Source organism: Pelophylax lessonae, assembly GCF_965119305.1.
Source record: "Pelophylax lessonae genome assembly, chromosome: 5".
Taxonomy (NCBI): domain Eukaryota; kingdom Metazoa; phylum Chordata; class Amphibia; order Anura; family Ranidae; genus Pelophylax; species Pelophylax lessonae.
In genome coordinates, this window is record NC_138772.1 from 266,171,579 (window position 1) to 266,193,633 (window position 22,055).

General features: G+C 44.8%; 1 protein-coding gene across 1 annotated transcript in view; it reads left to right on the plus strand.

Annotated features, from left to right (window-relative positions):
* Positions 1-22,055, plus strand: part of RPRD1A (regulation of nuclear pre-mRNA domain containing 1A) — a 145,802-nt gene that overhangs the window by 101,987 nt on the left and 21,760 nt on the right. The gene's annotated exons all lie outside the window — the stretch shown is intronic.

Genomic DNA, 22,055 nt, shown 5'->3' on the forward strand with positions numbered 1-22,055 from the left:
GAGACTGCGGGCATGGCACATGGGGGGAGTCAGAGACTGCGGGCATGGCACATGGGGGAGTCAGAGACTGCGGGCATGGCACAATGGGTGGTCAGAGACTGCGGGCATGACACATGGGGGAGTCAGAGACTGCGGGCATGGCACAATGGGTGGTTAGAGACTGCGGGCATGGCACAAGGGGCAGTCAGAGACTGTGGGCATGGCACATGGGGGAGTCAGAGATGGCATGCATGGCACATGGGGGAGTCAGAGACTGCGGGCATGGCACATGGGGGAGTCAGAGATGGCATGCATGGCACATGGGGGAGTCAGAGACTCTGGGCATGGCACAATGGGTGGTCAGAGACTGCGGGCATGGCACATGGGGGAGTCAGAGACTGCGGGCATGGCACAAGGGGCAGCTGGTACAATAATATTTACAGCCAGATTCTGACAGCATAAAGATAAAAACAGTTTGTATGCCCTACCTTCCAGAGATGGTATTGAGAAATCTTCATCTGTGGTGGTATCAGTGCCACTGCGCCCCTCCCCCCTGGTCTCACTCGTCTCCAGGCTCCTCTCCCTCATCTTCAGGCTCCTCCCCCGTGTCTCACGTGGCTCCTCCCCCTCGGTTTTAGGCTCCTCCCCCTGGTCTAGATCGGCTCAGGCTCTTCCCCGGACTCCCGCTCATCTCACCCTCCAGTTCAGCGGCGATTGTCTCTATGTGCTGATGAACTGGAGGCGGTTCCTGTCTCTCTCTGCCCACCGCCCAGATGGAAGGAGAGATTTTTTTTCAGGGTCCAGTGATCCATGTCTTGACGGCTGAAGAGAGGGGGCGGAGTCTTTTAGCTGAGGCTGCCTCTCTGCCCTGCATCTGTGAAGTAGGCAGCGCCGAGCCCCTCCTCTCAGCGCCGACTGCCGGGCCCCTCCCCTATTCCCACATACGTAGCCCCCCAATAGCCCCATGTTGTCTCTCAGACAACATCGGGTGAATTAATTCTGTACTGGGCGGCGGGCCCTCTAACCGGCCGGGCCCTCGGACCACGTCCGAAGTGCCCGACCGCTCAGTCCGCCCCTGAATGTTTACTTCACCTTTAAGAAAATAACAGTTTATAACATCACAGGTAATGTTAGAAGGTAGTATTTGAATTTAAATAGATGCATGCAGCAAGTATTTTGTAAACTGTTAAAAACAAATGAGAAAAATTATGCTTGTGATAAGCACAGGTCATTGTTAAGACTACAATTTTATATAATTTCATCTAAAAAATGTATCATTCTTAGCTAACATCAGGTCGCAAAGTAATTCTATCGCCATTCTCTTTCTCCTATTCTCCATATCTTTTTCTTCATCTTGTCCTTTTCTTTACTTGCAAAGAAGTACACGTTATACACATTTACATTTTTTTTATCTATACATTTTCTGTCCCTGAAGGACTAATATACCTATTTTGTGAGAGCTGTACCCAACTAATTTAAGTAGATTGGGGAATTCCCAGGGAGTGGTGTTTTTTTAAAAATAGACTCTGTGGGATCAGCCATATGTACAGTGGTGATCGAAAGTTTGGGCACCCCAGGTAAAATTTTGTATTAATGTGCATAAATGAAAACACGAAAGTGACCAGCGCTATGGAATATCTTAAATATGGAAAATGCTAACCGTATGAACAGGTGTAAGCAGCCACAAACCCACCCCTGAAAAACAGGGGTGCAATATGAGTGAGGGAGAAGAAAGGTTTGAGTAGGGCGCTACCTGTTAGAGCAGTGTTATTAAAAATAAGGGGGTAAAAAACCCCATACAGATTGTATGTGCACAGAAGAAAGTTAGTCTCAGTGCTCAGTGAAGTGCTGTGTGAGACTAAGTGATAGGGGTAAACAATAAGTTTCCCTTAGAAATAAAGTGCTCGGTGCAAATGTATGGTGTAGATCACTGCTCATATAAAACCAGAAATAAAATTAGTGCACAGAATGTGATAAAACATTTAATGCCTATGGCAGTGCATTAAAACAACGGTGGTGCATAAGATTGTTTAAAATCCTTAATGACAATAAACAAAACACAATATAAAAACACTTTTTCCAGTGCTATAAAAACCGTGAATAAGTGTTTTTTAAAAGGTGAGGTGATGGTGAGTTGGTGTGTTAAAATGGTGAAACCAATGGGTAACACTCTCACCCTGTTCCCTTTTCTGGGCCAGGTATGTGAAGAGCCTCAGAAGGGATTATTGCCGGGGTTCCTTCAAGTTTTAAGCAGGACACACTGGGAGCGACCTCCCTCCAAAGTGCTTCAATCTGTGGTGCTTAAACAGAGGAGACAAGGACCCCAATGGCGTAGTATACAATCATGTAATGAACGCAAGCACAAGTAGAGACTTACGGTCGGACCGATCACTTCAGCTTGTCAAACAGAACGGGGACGCCGGGATGCTTCCGCTTCTGCGTTCCACGGCTCCACAATCGCTAAACCGGAAGTGACGTATGGCGTATGTAGCTCCGCCCTATGCGTTTCATCATCAAGACGTCTACTGGAGCGGGCCAGTTGTTTTATCCATATGTGGTTTTAATGCACTGCCATAGGCATTAAATGTTTTATCACATTCTGTGCACTAATTTTATTTCTGGTTTTATATGAGCAGTGATCTACACCATACATTTGCACCGAGCACTTTATTTCTAAGGGAAACTTATTGTTTACCCCTATCACTTAGTCTCACACAGCACTTCACTGAGCACTGGGACTAACTTTCTTCTGTGCACATACAATCTGTATGGGGTTTTTTACCCCCTTATTTTTAATAACACTGCTCTAACAGGTAGCGCCCTACTCAAACCTTTCTTCTCCCTCACTCAATGTACATAAAGAAGCCAAGGAAAGATGGAAAAATCTCCAAAAGGCATCAAATTACAGATTAGACATTCTTATAATATGACAACAAAAGTTAGATTTTATTTCCATCGTTTACACTTTTTAAAATTAAAAAAACAAAAAAATGGCATCTGCAAAAGTTTGGGCACCCTGCAGAATTTATAGCATGCACTGCCCCCTTTGCAAGGCTGAGACCTGCCAGTGTCATGGATTGTTCTCAATCATCGTCTGAGAAGACCAGGTGATGTCAATCTCAAAGGTTTTAAATGCCCAGACTCATCTGACCTTGCCCAACAATCAGCACCATGGGATCTTCTAGGCAGTGTTCTAGAAAACTGAAACTGAAAATAGTTGACGCTCACAAAGCTGGAGAAGGCTATAAGAAGATAGCAAAGCGTTTTCAGATGTCAATATCCTCTGTTCGGAATGTAATTAAGAAATGGAAGTCATCAGGAACAGTGGAAGTTAAAGCAAGATCTGGAAGACCAAGAAAAATATCAGACAGAACAGCTCGCAGGATTGTGAGAAAAATATTCAAAACCCACGTTTGACTGCACGATCCCTCCAGAAAGATCTGGCAGACACTGGAGGTGTGGTACACTATTCCACTATAAAGAGATACTTGTACAAATATGGTCTTCGTGGAAGAGTCATCAGAAGAAAACCTCTTCTACTTCCTCACCACAAAAATCAGCATTTGAACTTTGCAAATGAACATATAGACAAGCCTGATGCATTATGGAAACAAGTTCTGTGGACAGATGAGGTTAAAATTTAACTTTTTGGCCGGAATGAGCAAAGGTACGTTTGGAGAAGAAGGAGCACAGAATTTAATGAACAGAACCTCTGTCCAACTGTTAAGCATGGGGGTGGATCAATCATGCTTTGGGGTTGTATTGCAGCCAGTGGCACAGGGAACATCTCACGACTAGAAGGAAAAATGGATTCAATAAAATTTCAGCAAATTTTGGATGGTAACTTGATGCCATCTGTGAAAAGGCTGAAGTTAAAGAGAGGATGGCTTCTACAAATGGATAATGATCCTAAACACACCTCGAAATCCACGGGGGATTACATCAAGATGCGTAAACTGAAGGTTTTGCCATGGCCTTCACAATCTCCTGGCCTCAACATAATTGAAAATCTATGGATAGACCTTAAAAGAGCAGTGCGTGACAGACAGCCCAGAAATCTCAAAGAACTGGAAGACTTTTGTAAGGAAGAATGGGCAAAGATACTTCAAACAAGAATTGAAAGACTCTTAGCTGGCTACAAAAAGCGTTTACAAGCCGTGATACTTGCCAAAGGGGGCAGTACAAGATATTAACTCTGCAGGGTGCCCAAACTTTTTCAGACACCATTTTTTTGTTTTCTGTTATTTTGAAAGTGTGAATGATGGAAATAAAATCTAACTTTTGTTGATGTATTATAAGAATGTCTAATCTGTAATTTGATGCCTTTTGGAGATTTTTCCATCTTTCCTTGGCATCTTTATGCACATTAATACAAATTTTTACCTGGGGTGCCCAAACTTTTGATCACCACTGTATCCGTGGACAGGTCTTTATAGATTCAGCCAGTTGTCCCTAGTAGGAGTGGGATCAGTCTGTTAGATTTCTGCATATATTTTCAGTTCATGGTGCGTGTCGAAATGTTTTCCTTCCTCAAGTGGATAAAGTACATGACAATGTGTATTAGGCCCCTTTCACACGGGCGCACTGCCCAACGGAATCCGTTCTGCTTAGCGGGGGATCGATCCGCCAATCCCCGCTGAGCAGGTGGATGACAGCTCTGTGTGCAGAGACGGAGCTGTCAGATCCCTGCTGTCCTCTATGGGGGGGATCTGATGAGAATGGACCGCCTGTCCGTTCTCATCCGATCCGATCCTCCAGATGGATGGAAAATAGGGTTTCCATGCGTCTGGATTTCACGGACAGGATCGGATAGCAGTGGGTGTCAGCGGAGATGTCTCCGCTGACACTTGCTGCCCCATAGGGATGCATGGAGCATCCGATCAGGTCCGCCTGAAAAACTGACAGGCGGATTGGATCGCCCATGTGAAAAGGGCCTTACAGTCCAACTCTAGACAGATATTTTGATGTGTAAACACAGGTTACCTCTCAGTTATAATACATTGTCAGAGCAAATTCAATACTTCTGTCGCATAGTTTAGCTCCTGCTGTACTTCTGGCTCACTCCGGTTATGAGCCATGCGGGTCTGGTGTCGTTTTTCCACTCTTTCTCCCTTCAATTGTTTAAATATTGCAATTTGCGGCCATGTCTTTAGTGAATGATGAAGAGGGGATGCAGAAACAACACAAGTGCTGTGGCCTATGCCTGGATTGGGCTGAAAGTACAGTGGGAGATGAACTATCTAGTAGAAAGACAAATGTTGACTTTTAAGTACTGGGAAGCGATCAAGGTAACTTTTTTTTTTTCTACACATCAACTTGGCAAATTCTCTGTGCTGGAGTTTGGCTTTAACTGCTTGACACCCACCCACCCACAGTACATTTACTGAGGCCAGTGGCACAGCCAGGCTAGGTGACGCATCTGTACGTCACACCCTTTCTTCCTGCTGATTCATGCTGTGATTGAACACAGCACGAGTTTGTCAGCAGATTTCAGACAAGTTTTTTTTAGGTTTTTTCATTTTTATAAATAAAAAAAACCCAGTGGTGATTAAATGCCTCAAAAAGAAAGCTCTATTTGTATGCAAATTAAATATATCATTTTGTCACACAGTGGTGTACGTTTATGAAAGGGTGAATTTTTTTCTCTGTTCGCTTCTCTGCAGTTCTCCGGGGAAAATTATCTCCTCTGGCACCCTTTTTATGAAGCGGAGAACTTCAGTTCTCCCAGGGTGATCAGAGGAGAACTGTTTTCTTGGAGAACTGCCGAGATCTGTGTAGAAGTGAATGGGAGCCTGTAATCTCGTGAGACAAAGCGAGATTACCGTAGTATGAAAATCACTGGCGCTCTTTAACAAGCAGTGATAAATTATCACTGCTGAGTACACGATCCCCACTACATTATATATATATATATATATATATATATATATATATACACATTAAATATATATCTACATGTATGTGTGTGTGTGTATATATATATATATATATATATACATAAATATGGCAGGGGGACATGATCACTGTTTTGGGGGGTCTGAACGAGCAAGAAGGAAGTCGATAATCTTCGTTTTTCCCCCTCAGTTCTCCCCCGATTTGGTCTTCACTCCCTGCTTCACAAGCTCCAGGCTGGTGAATCTGGGAGTGTGAATTCTGGCACAGATCGCCAGTGAAGTGCGGAGATCGCAGCTTCATAGCCTGGCTGTTTCTGTGTCTGTCAATGACAGATTCCTGTGTGAAGAGATGATCAGCGAAGAACATGTTCTCCGCTGATCATTTCTGTTTCATAAACTGAGAATGATCGGAAATGAGCTGTGATCAGCAGGATCACTGCTCATCTCCGTTTCATAAAAGGACACCAGTGTTCATTACCACGCGATTGCCAGTAAAATAGGGGAGTGCTTAATAGCAAAAAATGCCCTGTTCATGAAGGGGGTAAAACCTTCTTGGAGGTCAAGTGTTTAACATACATTATCATGTATAACCACTCATTCAGAGGGACAACAGCAGCATGTTTTGCTTCAAAAAAGTAGTACAGGGAATTCTTTTTTCTTTTTCTTTTACCATAGGCAAAGATATAACCAGTCTATAAAAATCTGATGGTTATGACCTTAACTTAAAGCCTAACCCTGGGCAGATATAAAAGGCACAACCCTAATGCATCCTAATGCATAAATGCATACATTTATACATCATTTAATGTATTTTTTTTTAATTAAAGCAGTGTAAGAATGTAGATTTGACCTGGCATCCCCCTCTTGCAGTCCCTGTATGGCAGAGTTTGATTGTGAGTGGAAGAAGCAGCACACACATTCATTCAAAAAGCATGCAGATAGCAATAGAAAGCAGAGTGACAGAGAGATCAGATTATCACTGTGCTGCTTCTCTTTTCACTGTCTAGTCATAGCCTGGAGTAGGTCCAGAATGACCTGCACAAAATAGAAATAGGATAAATGAAGGTTGGAGTGGATCAATGATGACCGGGACTTGAGGGGAGTGGGTTCACCGATGCATGATTAAGGACATCTAGTGGCATAAATGTACTGTAGAACTATAGGTGATTATTGAAGCAAAAGCTGGTTTTGCTATATTACTTTTATTAGTTACTGTTCATTTTTATCTTATTTTTGGCTTCAGTTCTGCTTTAAAATAAACCTGTAACCATACGTTGCCCAAAAGCCACTTGTGTGGAATAGCCAGCACCTCTGGGTGCCCTACCTATCAGTATAAAGCCACTTTCTCTGTCGCTCATTGACAGACGCAGTCCTCTTGATTAATAACACATTGGGTTATACTGCCCTCTACAGGAGTAGGACACTAGACGGAAGGAAAACGTTCTGGCCACACCTTAGGGGCAGTCCCAGAGGGTATATCCTCTCTCTCTCTGCTACAGGAAGTCAGTTTTTTCTGTCTAGTTAGGAGTAAGGACTTAAGTTCCTTGCTGGGATCCTTGGTCCTGGCAAGATTTTTTTTTTAGAAAGACTTTTTTTCTCCAGTTGTTCCTGTGAGATCTTCAAGCAAGTACGCTGAACTGGGCGACGGGCTGGATGTTGAGATCCAGTGGTCACCCCAGTCAGCCTGCAAGCGCGTGCAGGCCCTAGCTCCGCGCTGGGTCAGCCGCGACATAGTCCCACTGGACGGGGACTGACCCTGCGAGTTAAACTCGCCTGGACGCCAACGACAAGTTGGAAACTGAGTCACGGCATCCGTATTGGTCGACAGCCCCCCCCCCCCCCACTTCGGTGGAGAGGAGTTCTGTCAAGAGTTGGCGCCCACCTGGTTCCGGTATGGTGAGTAGAATGTTCCCCCTCTCCCCCTGACGGGTTTGTTGGTGAACGCGGGCCCCTCCCTGGGATGGTCGGACGCTCAGGATCCTGGGTCTCCCCTCTATCCTAGAACAGGTCACAGATCCCCCAATTGAGTGTGATTGTGTGAATAAAAGACCAGGAGGCTTGGTTTGGGAGCTGACTATCTAAAGTCACTGTATAGTGGGCACTGTTAAGGGACTATGACTAAGGTCAGTGGCAATACTGTGATGATGGCCATATACAAAGAGCATCCTACCTGATAAGATTGCAAGACAGGCCGATGCCTGCCTGGACTACCGCCATCCGCATGCCGCCATCCTCCCGCAGGCCGCCATCCTCCCGCAGGCCGCCATTCTCCTGCGCCATCCTCCCACAGGCTCCCGCAGGCCGCATAGGCCGATAGCTCGTTCATAGGCCGCAGCAGGCCGCTGCCATCTTCCACAGGCCACCGCCATTTTCCCGCAGGTCGCGCGGGGCCGCCATCTTGGCATAGCCTCGTGTCTCCAGCATGGGGGCGGCCATTTTGGAGATGACCAGCCACCTCGTAGAGAGACATGGGAGGCGCCGGAAGGCGTGTAAAGGGGCGGAGCTTCTGTGCATCAGGTGGTGAGCCTTGGGGTCTCTCTCTCTCTCTGTGGGGTCCAAAAAAGCAGGTAACACTGAGGGGCCCTGTTGCGCTGGGGGATTACAAAGAAAAAAGAAAAAAAAAAGTTTTTTTTCTATTTGGCAATTTTTTTGTCGCTGGCAAGTGTCTTGTATAATCATGGACCCTGCCACACATGTATCCCCACCTGATCCCCTCGAGGTGGCCGCAGGACCCTCCAGTACCCCACTTGTAATTGATGCATTATCAACAGTTTTGGAGTCTTTGGTATCCCGGGTGGAGGTGGCCTGTCAGGGACGGGGGTCAAGAAAGCGACCCCCACCTACCCCTATTTCATCTGATACTTCGGATTCGGAGCCGGTCACTGCAGCTGCAGGTCCCTCTTCTGGGGCTGCGGTCTCAGGTAATGTCTCCTCAGACAGTGAGGAGGACGTTCCTGCCTCCACCATAGCACAAGAAGAAGCGTTGGTGGACGCACTAGTTGTGTCTGTCTGGGAAACCTTAAGGCTTGAGGTTATACCGGCAGAGGTAACCAAGATGGAAATTCCTTTCGGTACTAGTAAACGTGCCAAAATGGCGAAGGTTTTTCCTTTACCCAAATGTTTTGGCAATAAGATTAAAGAGGAATGGGATCATCCGAAACGAGCTCTGGCTGTTTCCAGACGCATTGCTAGGCGCTATCCGTTTGAGGAATCCCTCATTAAGAAATGGACGGTACCATTGGAGGATGCTCCGTCCTTTAAGGATCCAGTGGATCGAAAGGTAGAAGCGGAGTCCCGCACCATTTTTTCCCTGATAGGGTCAACCTTTAGGCCAGTGGTTGCCATTGGTTTAGTTTCACAAACATTAACAGAATGGGCCAAATTGTTACGCCGTGACTTAAAGGGGAGAAGTATCCCCTCGGCAGCATCTGATTTGATGGAGCAAATTATACAAGGACTACAGTTCATCTGTGACGCCGCCCTGGATGCCACTCCCCTGTTAGGGCATGCATCTATGTCAGCAGTGGTCCTCAGACATGTATTGTGGTTAAAGTGCTGGTCGGCGGATCAAAGAAAACTTTGACTAATCTCCCTTTTCAGGGGGATCGCCTGTTTGGGGCCACCTTAGATGAGATTATAAAGGATGTCACTGGGGGCAAGAGCACTTTTTTGCCACAGACTGCTAAGGGCAAAGGACCTCGCAGCAGGCGAGGACCTTCCTTTACCGCTCATAAAAGGTTTGTTCGCTCCGCTGGGGTGAGCAAGAAGGGCAAAACTCCTTCAGGGGGTTTCAAAGGATGCTGGTCGGGTAAACAAAAGTCCGGCTCAGCCAAACCTGAAGATAAAACCAATACAGCCTGAAGGTACGCCCCCACCCATCTCTGGGTTGGGGGGACGTCTTCACCGGTTTCCAGATCCAGGACCTTCCTAAAGCCCGGACGAAGGGATTCAGGAGGCCGTGCGGTCGGGATACAGGATAGAGTTTCGATCACTTCTACCGGTGCGATTCTTCCCTTCCAACATTCGGATGCTACAGGGAGCGGTAGTTCCCGTTCCTTGAGCAGAACATTTTCTTCACTTTTTTCAAAGGTCATTTTCAGTTCCCTCCAGGAGAATTCTTCTAAAAGAGATTCTTTTCTAATGGAATCGGAATCCTGATTCCCTGGACAATCGGATCCGGTTGAGCGAACGGACCAGGGAGTCTCTGGTCTGGGGGCTTCGGTCTCCAATGCTCACCCAGGGGAAGTTACTCCTTCCGATAGAATCCAGGTTTCCGATAAATGTGTGGGAGACTTTGTCTGATTTACTGGACCGAGCAGCTCCAGGACTGCCCGGTTCGGATCCAGTTGGCCACGGCTGTGGCTTAGGTCAATCACCTAGGGGATTGGCAGGCAGACTATCTCAGCCGTCAGACTCTGGATCAAGGGGAATGGTCCCTTCATCCAGAGATATTTCACCAGCGGTGGCTTCATTGGGGCACCCCGGGTGTGGATCTGTTGGCATCTCGGCTCAACAGGAAGGTGCGGAGGTTGGTAGCACGCGCCCGCGATCCTCTAGTGGACGCAAAAAGCGCGATGATCGTCCCGTGGGGGCAGTATCAGCTACGGTATGCCTTCCATCCTCTCAGGTTACTGCGGGAACTTCCCCGCAGAATAGAGGTGGAGGGAATTCCAGTTATCCTGGGAACTCCAGATGGACCTCGTCGAGCCTGGGACACCGACTTGGTGGGGCTAGTCGCGGACGCTCCTTGGAGACTTCCTCTCAAGGAGGATCTGCTGTCTCACGGACCGGTCTTCCATCTTGCTTTACAATTGCTGGCTTCAACGGCCTGGCCATTGAGACTCAGGTACTGAAGGACAAGGGTTTGTCAGCTTCGGTTATTCCTACTCTAATCAAAGCAAGGAAGGCGACTTCCAGCAAAGTCTATTATCGCACATGGAGGTCTTATATTGCGTGGTGTGAATCGCTTGGATTTCCCCCACGTACTTATTCGGTGACCCGAATCTTGGCTTTTCTGCAACAGGGGGTTGAGCAGAAGCTGTCCTTGAGCACTATCAAGGGTCAGGTTTCAGCGTTAGCAATCTTCTTTCAGAAACCTTTGGCTACTCATTCCTTGGTGCGGAATTTCATCCAGGGGGTGCGACACCTGGCTCCGCCAGTGCGCGCACCCTTACCGCCCTGGGATCTTAATCTGGTGTTGTCGGTTCTTCAGAAACCTCCCTTTGAAGATATCAGGGAGATTCCCTTGCTTACTTTATCCCAGAAGGTGGCCTTCTTGGTGGCTATCACTTCTGCACGCAGGGTGTCAGAACTGGCTGCATTATCTTGTCGTTCCCCATATCTGGTGGTTCATAGGGATAAGGTGGTTCTTCGTCCGAATCCATCCTTCCTTCCTAAAGTGGTTTCAGACTTTCATTTGAATGAAGATATTGTATTGCCTTCCCTGTGTCCTAAGCCCAGCCATCATCGGGAGTTTGCATTACAATCAGGGTATACCTGAAGACTACGGACCCGTTCGTAAAACGGATTCACTTTTTGTGATCACGGATGGCCCCAAAAAGGGGTTGCCTGCTTCTGCCACGACTATCTCCAAATGGATCAGACAGACGGTGGTGCAGGCTTATTCTATTAAGGATCGGGATCCTCCGTTCCCTGTCAAGGCGCACTCCACTCGGGCGCTTAGTGCTTCCTGGGCCTTCCGCCATCAGGCGTCAGTGGTCCAGGTATGCAAGGCGGCTACCTGGTCGTCGGTTCATACCTTTACAAAATTTTATAAAGTTGATGTTATGGCATCGTCGGATGCCTCTTTTGGCCGCAAGGTTCTGCAGGCCGCAATTTGAGGAGACCGGTGGTCTACCTCGAGGGTTTTTTTCCGTTGGATTTTCAGTTGAGTCTCATTATTTGATTTAAATGAGACTTTAAGACTTCTAGTCGGCACCGGTTGGGCCTTCTAGATTTTAATTTTTCTGTTATCCCACCCCTCATTTGTGGCACTGCTTTGGGACGTCCCAATGTGTTATTAATCAAGAGGACTGCGTCTGTCAATGAGCGACAGAGAAAAATGGATTTTTGTAAAATCTTACCGTAAAATCCTTTTCTCTTAAGCTCATTGACAGACGCAGTACCCGCCCCTCGGTTTTTTTTGAGTGGGGTTTGGTTAAATTCTCTGACACTGCTTTGTGACATAACTGACTTCCTGTAGCAGAGAGAGAGAGGATATACCCTCTGGGACTGCCCCTAAGGTGTGGCCAGAACGTTTTCCTTCCGTCTAGTGTCCTACTCCTGTAGAGGGCAGTATAACCCAATGTGTTATTAATCAAGAGGACTGTGTCTGTCAATGAGCTTAAGAGAAAAGGATTTTACGGTAAGATTTTACAAAAATCCATTTTTAACCTTTGTGCGATCTAAAGTTGCGCGATTTTTGCTGCAGTTTTTATTGCCACGATTTTGAGTGGACTTGAAGCAATGCCCATGTCTATGAACCTCAAAATGAATCAAAGTCAGACCAAAGTAGAGCAGAAACTACTTTGAAGTCGTTGTGACTTAAAGTTGCACAGATATGTCACAAGTCGCAGGACAAGTTGCACAAGTATGAAAGGGGCCTTAAGCTGCATTTATACCTGTTTTTTTTTTCTGCGCATTTTTGCAAAAAAATATTTCAGGCATATTAAGGCTCGACCGTTTCTGTTTTTGCCATTGAAAAGTTACCTACAATGATGGAGTTGGTTGTTTAGGCTTACAATTTGCTCATTTTCAAGTGTTTTATGGGTGCTTTCATTGAAGTCTATAGAGCCAACAATGCCCCATTCTGTTTCAAAGGTATATTGTGTACCTTTTTGAGCTACGGACACAATTTAAACGCACAGGACCTTGGTTGTTATGAAGCTTTGAGCTTAAAGCTACAAAATTATCAGGTCTGACGTTTTTTACACCCATGGGAGCTGGAAGTTATTTGCAGCATTTTAAACACCTCATTATTTAGTGCTCTGAGAGTGGCGAGAAGGCACCTGGTGGATCCACTGGCTATTTTTTATACATCAGAGCTCCTTGGTTTAGAGTGTTTCCACAGAACTACAGGAACATTTGGCTTGTTCTGCAAGCATGTTGAATGTCTACCATTCAAAATATATTACACTTTTATATTTAATAGGCTCACTTTAAAGTGCATGTCAACTCTGTAAATCTATTTTAAGCATGTTTGGCATAATTTCTCACTATAGACAGTTTTTTGTAGTAAACAGTTTGAAGTGGATTTGTTACAGTTTTGTATTTAGAGAACTTGCCAGTGACGGCTCTTCCTGATGCAAGCTTAGCCACTGCCTGACAATGCTGCTGCTAAATGTGAGGCATTTGCTTAAGAGTTGGCAGGAGGTTTCGGTTTCTCTATCGTCCATTGACAGACGCAGCTTCATCTTCATTAGCTGAATGGGGAGAAGGAGTTTACATTACTTTCTGGTTGCGTTCTTCCCACCCCTCATACCTACACTGCTTTGGGACATCCCATTCAGCTAATGAAGATGAGGCTGTGTCTGTCAATGGACTTCAGAGAAAAAGATTTTACGGTAAGATCTTTCAAAAATTATATTTTTTGACAGGATCTCTAGGTAAGATCGGGTGGAGAATCAGGTAAGTAAAACTGGTCTCCTAGACATAAACAAGCATTTAACCCTTGCAGTGCGAGTGCAGCCCCACTGCAGGAGGATATTTACTCATTTATAGGCTTTAAGAAAACTGAGAGACATGATGCTAGGCTTTAAGAAAACTGAGAGACATGATGCTAAGCATATTGAAAATAGATTTTGGATTCACATGCTTTAAACCTAACATAAAATATTAACCGCAGAAAAAAAGAGTAGGTGGTCCATCAAGTTTGCCCCAAGTTTTGTTTGAATGTAGATCTATGTTTGTCCTAAGTATATTTGAATCCACATACTGTTGACTCACTTGCTACCTCTGCTGGAAATTTTTCCCAAGAATCAATTTCTCTTTCTGCAAAACAATACTACCTGATGTTTTATTGGCCAGATCTTTCATAATTGTTGTTGCCCTTGTGTGAACTCATTCTGTCTTATCAATATCTTGAAAGTGAAGTCTCCAGAACCAGACACAGTATTCTAAATTAAGTCTAACTAAAAATCTAGCAGCATCTCCTTCCTCCTGCTGGTGGTCCCTCTAGTTTTACATCCTAGAATTTTATTTGCTTTTCCATCTGCCTGACCACGCTGCTCATTTTGCAGCCATCTGAAAAAGGCCCACAAGCCTTTTTCCTTTGTAGCTCTGGTCAACACTGTACCCCAATATTGTACTTTTATCAACAGATTATTTTTACCATGTGTGCATTATTTTATATGTAGAATCACTGAACTGCAGTTTCCACTGCTTCGACTAATCTTCCAGTGATGCCAAAACGTGTTCCGTGTTAAAGGCACCTCCAGGAATATTAACTCTTATTGCACACCTTTGTGTCATCAGCAAAAAGACATACCATCCTTAGTACATAATGGGATACATTATAAACAGGACCTCTCAAGTCGTCACAAAAATTAGCACTCATTTAAAAAAAAAAAGCAGTTGCTTAAGCCATTCGAGGCTACTAATTTTGGGTAGAATAGACAATAATAGTGTGCATAGTACTATAATATTGACTACTGCTATAAGATGTCTGTGTAAGATATTCATACTTGTTACTCCAGTAGTCTCCATTGCCCTGTACTCATCTCCTTCATTGTATGCATTTTGCAGTAAAATTGGTAAGTATTATGAACGTAATGATCTTAAACTTGTGGACTTTTAACCTTCTCTAGATTTTATTTCAGGATATGGACATATCTTCCAAAAGGATGTCTTCATTACCACGCCAGCCCTGCTGTAAAACAATAAAACATAACATCCAAAACTATTGTACTGTCTCTCGTTTATAAAATTAGATCTAAAACATTTTACTTGCTGCCTACTTTGCCTCGTGTTTCAGAGATAGGAATTAAATGACCCACTGATAAAATAAGTCTTTGTCCTGCATTTCCACCTCAAGCTGTCTTGCTGCCTCTTTTGCTGTGTGTATAAAATTTTTGGATGTGAAATTTTATGTTCAGAGTACAGGGCAGGCAGCTAGCTTCAGGACTGAAGGGGGAAAAAAATGCTATTCTTTGGATGGTATTTTGCAAAAACAGGACCTTCAATGTAAGCCATTCTATCACCCTACATTCCAGCAAAAAACATTTTATGATATACCACAATCTAACCCATGATTCTATCGCACCTCACGGTGTAACATAAAAATTAAACAAATATTATCACTTTTATAGTTTTACATATATTTATATTTTTTTTTACCTGAGTCAGGAGTTTGCCAATAAAAGCCTATACATATTGATAAAACTAATACATTGAGATGGGTGTATAAGCTGTCATTTAAAGTAACATGAGGGGACAACAAGAATTGTTGTGCTTGCTTTCGGTTTATAGAGTGCCAATGAAGTGTTTTACCACCTGAGATCACAAAAAAGGGGAGGTGTTTAGTTTTGTTTAATTTTCAATAAACATATTTGCATGTTGGAAGGTGACCAGTTGAATGAAAGTAAGTGTCAAAATGATTTGCTATTGGATTCCTATAAGCTAGGTTTACATCTGTCCGGGTGGTTCCCGTTGCATGTCTGCACCTGTTCCTGCAGCCACAAGTTACCCGCGTAGAAAAAAATGCTGGATGTGTGTGGGTGCCAATAATCCTAATGGCATGCCACACGCATAGGAAACTGCACTGCACTTGCGGCTCCCATACAGGCTGCGGTTTACAAAATGCTGCAGGGACCTTTTCCCTGCATTTCAGGAGACACACCAGCCTATTCCAACAAATGAACTGCCCGGCGCCTGCTCAAAATGTGTCTCGCAGAGCTGCATATAAGTGAACCTAGCTTTAAATCAAATGTTGAGCAAGTATTCTAAATAAAACTTTTTCTTGGATAACAATAAAGACCATTGCTGCAGTTTAGTTGCCCGGGTGTCATTGTAGCCCTCAGGCTAACCCTCTTTATCGCTAACCCACACTAACTGCAGTTCAATGGCATTGTTGTTTCTTTTGGGAAAGGTTTTGTTTCTATCAAAACTCCAAAGATTGAGTAAGAAGAGATTGAGAAGGTCTGCCTGTATTATTCATATTACCAGTCCCTCTTTTGCATCAAGAAACATTTTATCCCCTTATCTTTTTTAGATGTGTAGTTCTCAAAGTTCTGTGGCTTGTGGTTCAACCAAGTCACAGGGTATGTAGACCATCTTGTCCTACATCTTCTGGCCCTATAACAATAAACTACAATTCAGTTACAACACTGTCACTAGCTAGATATCTTAGAGTAGTACCTCCTCTGTATTTTGGTAATTTATCTTCGCCTTACACTTCTTCATTCTTATTTTATTTATAACGTCATTTTTCAAACTACTTTGTTCAAGCTGCATCTGCAGCACTAGTCAAAACTACTGCCCATCATTCGGCTCTCCCTAGACATTCTAAAGGCTACACTACCTAGTCTGAATGAAGGCACTGGCAGAATTATGCCAATAACCCACTGTTAAGGTAACTTAAAATCCACACTGGGTGCCCCCAACTTTTGTCCAAAAGTTTCATTGATAAGTAAAATGGTGGTCTGGCTACTAACAGTGCAGTGATTTAGGAAGGGGATTTTTTTTTCTGTTTTGGCTTATACGCCGATTTCCTATTTGCATAATTATTTAGGTTCAAAATAACAAATTAAGTTTAACTTCTCATGTCATAAGCATGCTAGTTAATTTGGCACCATGCTTAGTCCTGCCAGTATCAGCATTATGCCATATTAGCAAACCCTTTACCCAGCAGCTTTTCACTGTCACCAATGGTAAAACCTCTACTGTAGGGTGTAAGAAGTGGGCTAGGAAAACCTGACTCGTGCATGCGACTTAGCTTGAGAAATACTACTTTAAATGTGCAGCATTGACAACTATGCCATTAAAGCTTGTCAGGGATGCCTTTATTTTGACATTAAGATTTTTCAGATATTGAATAAGAAGAATGTGGAAAACCTACTCATAGAATATCTACCTTGTAGGGGTATCACAGAAGGTTCAAATATATAAAAAAAGGAAACAAAGAAAAAAGCACATATCTCTCTTATGCAACTAATTTCTTAAAGCGGTAGTAAAATTTTGAAAAAAAAAAATATATACATTTCCCTGCAAAGTCATGTCATAATGTGCTAGCACATTATGAAAGACTTACCGTAATATGAAGCCCTCCAGTGGTGTGCTGCCAGGGCTTCCATCTTCACCCGGTCTTCTTTCCAGGTTCATGGGCTCCGGCCATTTACATAGCTGAACCGCCATGACGTCATTCCTGCAAATGCGTGTGGGAGGCTGCACTCCGAAGGAACAGCATACTCTGAGTTGTGGGTTCAAGGCACACTGCCCATGCATCGGCGAAATCACCAGCTCCAGGAGTAGTGAATATCTCCTAAACGGTGCACGTTTAGGAGACATTCCTTGTACCTACAGCTAAGCTTTAATACAAGCATATTTGTAGGTACTACTGAGCAAGGCATATTTACTGCTTTAACTTGCTTGTCAGCAGATTTCAAGTGTCTGTTAGCGTAAGATTTTCTGCCACACTATCACAGTGACACTATAAGTCGCTGATCATTGACAGGTTGTTACCTTTATCATGATCAGAACTATACAAGTATCCCCAATCACTCGGTTTTTACAAAAGACATATAGCAGAATACATTTTGGCCTAAATTATTGAAGACATTTTATTTTATTGGATGTTTTTTGTTTTTAACTTTCTTTTTTTTTTCTTTCACATAATAAACAAAAACCCAGTGCTGATCAAATACCACCAAAAGAAAGTTCTATTTGTGTGAAAAAATGATATACATTTAATTTGCTTACTGTATTGCACAATTGCTAGTTAAAGTAGCAAAGTGGTGAAAAGCAAAAAAATTCCCTGGTCATCAAGGGAAAAAAAAAAACCTTCCAGAGGCCAAGTGGTTAAATAAAGGGATACATACATACATCCTATAATGTAAATTTGTATATAATCTAACTCAGAGAGAACATATTAATTAACAAAGATGTAGTAATCATAAAGGAAAAGTGGTGGTACTCTCTTAAAAACAAAAGCTCCTAAAATGCTTACAAAAATAGGATGATAAGTCCTTGAGTGAATAAAACAACTGTAGAACAATCAATCAAAAGTAAACTAGGTCATCAATATCATTCATAAGGATAAGGACAATGGGGTTGTAACTCCTCCAGACCAAGCACAATAATTGCATAAGTGCTGAAATCAGCGCGTTGGGGTGACATAGCAGATATGTAGGTACTATAAAGATGTTATCCAAAAACTTTAAATAGTTGAAGAATAAAGTAAATCTCAAGGTGGATTTAGCCTGTAATCTGTGAAAAAAAGGAAACATCCACACTTAGACCTCTACAGGGACCACCAAGACCATGCATAAGTGGTATACAGTTACTTGAGGTCTCTAGGTGTATTTAACCTGTGATGAATAATACAGAAATAATCATACAACAATTTTTATTCAGGGACCACCGGGACAGGATATATCTGCTTTCAAAAGACCTTAAGGTCTCCAGTGGGCTTAGCCTGTGGTTAATAGTTAAGGGGTGTCAACAGACAAATTTGCACTAGAACCACCAAGACCACATATGCATGGCTTAGGTGTCTATAGGAACGACCAGAAAAGCACAGATTAGGGTGCTGGAGTTAGTAGAATCATAAAGAAACACTTTTAAAACAAAGCATACTTAAATATAAAATAACTGTGTCCAGCTTCAGATGGATGATGGTTTACCATGAAGAAGCCTAGATGCTTAAGAACATCTGGCTGATCAAGCAGTTTGACAAACAGGATGGGGCTCCTAAAATGCGTAGCGTGCCAACCACTCTGCCAAGACCTGATATCATTGTGGATCTTTGACAGCCAGCCGCTCAGATTGTGGCTATAGATGCCTCCAGTCTGCCCACCATTCGACTTGCCACTATATTACTTTGGCAGTGCATCATTTTAAGTGCCATTTACTGCTGCTCTGTGATAGGTCAGATTTCCATGTTCTTATGCGTCTATGCTTCATTGTGATCCACCATCCATCTGAAGATAGACACAGTTTTTTCTATATGTAAGTGTGCTTTTTTTTTATATAAACAGTTTCTTTGTGATTCTACTAGCTCCAGCACCCCAATCAATGCTTTTTCCTGCATGTGAGTGTATCCTTCCCAGATTGGCCAAGGGAGCTGCAGTAATTAACCATATAAAGAAAGACAAATTAAAGTCTGCTCGCTCTGATAAGATTTGAGGTGGTAAAGACTTCATTCCAGATGTAGAGTCAAGGGTCCATCCATTATAGAAAGGTATAAAGAGCACCACCACTGGATCAAATGGGGTAAAACTGGGATCTGTCCAGTTTCATTGGTATCCAGAGCCAGTTAGACGTCAGTGCTCTCTTTATCCTTTTACAATGGATGGACTCTTGCCTCTACATCTGGAAATAAGTCTTTACCACCTTGTACCTTATCAGAGGGGCAGTCTCTAAAGGAAGTTGGGATGCCAGACATCAGGCTTCTCCCAGTTGATCCTGTGGTGGTGTTCTCTGTATATATTCAGGAAGGAAACTTTTTAGATCCCCAGGCTAATAAATATATACCGATTAAAAAATAGTACAAACCAAAACAGAATATTTCTCTTTCATTCACTGATGGACACCGCTCCTGATTCTTCTTAACCATTGGGTATACTGCCCCCTACAGGAGTAGGACACTTGGCAGAAAAAAAGCTTGCCTATGAGCAGTCCCAGGGGGGTATACACTCACTCTCGGCTATAGGCACTTTTTTTCTACCTAGTCAGGAGTAAGGAGCTAGTTCCTTGCTGGGATCTCTGGTCCTGGCAATATTTTCATTTCAAATTGAATTTTTTTCCTCTTTTATTATTTTGTTTCTGTGAAAACTACAATCAAGTGCTGTACTGGGCAACAAACTGGATAATAAAGATCCCTGGGGTCCCCCCAGTCCGGCCAGCGAGCGCGTGCAGACCGCAGCTCCGCGCTAGATCAGCCGCGACATAGCCCCACTGGAGGGGGGCTGGACTGCGAGGATACATACGAACTGGCTTCGAGTCACAGCGTTTCCTCCTGGCCGACAGCACCCACGTTATGATGGAGCCGTGTCCTGTCTGGAGCGGCGCCCACCCTGTTCCTGATGTGGTAAGTAGCTGTTTCCCCATTACCCCTGGAGGGTTTTGGGGTGGATGTGGGCCCCTCCCTTGGATGGTCATACCCCCAGGATGCCCCCCCCCCCCCGAGTGAGGTGATGAGCTGGCTTTGCCACATGCTCTTAAGGGGGTTGGTTGTATTTGCTGCGGACCGTTTTTTTCCTGGGTGCGCAACAGGGGTTTGAGTAGGGTTCCCTGCCACCTGGGGGGCTGGTGACTAGGGCAGGGATGTCCTCTGGACTCCCTGCAGCAGTTGTTGGGCTGGGGGAGATGTTTTTACCATCCACGGGTACGCGCCTCGCGCAGCTAGATCTGGCCAAAAATGTATGCAGCGGCTTTGCTGCCTACTCGCCAGAACCTATGTGAGGTGGCCCCTGTGAGGATGGCTGCAGCCACTGCCTCCCAGTAGGCATCTGCCTTCCCCTCTGCTGCCCCTGGGTGGTCGGCTTTGCTGGGGCTTGCGGCTGGGTGCCCTCAAAATTTTAGGCTGCGGCCTACTAGGAGTCGGGTGCCTCCGTTGGGGGGGCGGCCCCAGTGCGTGTATTTGAAACCCCCACTCTTCCTTTGGACATCTGCCGGGCTGAGGATCCGTGCAATTGCGGCTGGGCCTCCACAAAAATTTGGCACCTCCCTTGGACCGGATGGCGCTGTGGGGGCGCTTCATTTTAAATGACAGTTTCGCCGTCATTATGGTGTGGAGCACCTGCCTTGTTTTAGCGAGGGTACCATGCCTGCACATCCACGTCATGGCAGGGGGCCCCCTTTTTTTTTTTGCGGGGTCCAATAGGTAATCCATTTGTGGACCTTTGGCCGGCATCCCCTTTGCGGGATCGCAGTCGGCGGCCTCCCCTGATATGTTTTCGGGGTGAGCTCAGTATATAGCGACACTACTGGTTCTGCGTCCACGCACCCCGAGTGCTCAGATGGTGAGGTTGATTCCTCTGCTCCTCTAGCCGTGCTTAAATAGGAGCTGGTGGATGCACTATTTGTGTCAGTGCGTGAAACCTTAAAAATAGTGGGAGGCACCAGTTCCCTTTGGCATCCACAGACCTTCCAAAGCGGCGAGGGTGTTCCTCTTTCTGCTTACTTTGACAACATTGTCACAAAATGGTGGGGTTGTCCAAAACGTAGTGATTGCTAGACATTTTTTTGCTTGCGGTATCCTTATGAGGATTTACTGCGGACGGTCCCACCTGTAGTGGACTCGCCGGTTTCATGGTCAAATTGAGTTTCCTTCATCCCCGACCTTTACATGTCCAGCTAATAGGAGGGCGGATACTGTGGCCCTCCATATGTGCGCTGTGGCTGGTTCGGTAATTAGGCCGGTAATTACTATTGCCCTTGTGTCGCAAACTCTGACCGAGTGGGCTAAGCTTTTACGCTGGGACCTGGAGGGAGAATAGCTTCCCCCTGTCTGCAGAGCTGGGGGACTGGTTGGTCCAGGGGCTACAGTTTGTCTGTGATGCCTCTTTGGATGTGGCTGTCTAGGCTGTCTGTATTAGCAGTGGTCCTTCAACGTATTGTCTGGCTAAAATGCTGGTCTGCAGACTAGACTTCTAAGAAGGCTTTATCTGATCTCCCTCCTGTAGGAGATTGCCTGTTTGGAGCTTCCTTGGATGACATCGTTAAGGGTCTCACGGGGGGGGGGGGGCAGAGTTCTCTTCTTCCACAGGCTGCCAAGGGCAAGGAGCCCTGTCGTAGACGTGGGCCATTCTCCTCGGCTCCTAAGCAGCCTCTTCATTTATCAGGATCTCAAGACAAGGGATCAAAATTCAGGGCCTCCCCAGAGGCTCCAGGAGAACCTGGTCTGGCAAGCCGTGAGCGGGTTCTTTCAGACCTGCAGACAAGGCTGCCTCTGCATGAAGGGGCGCCCTCACCCATATCTGGGTTTGGGGGATGTCTTCGCTGGTTTCCAGATCCATGGACATCCCT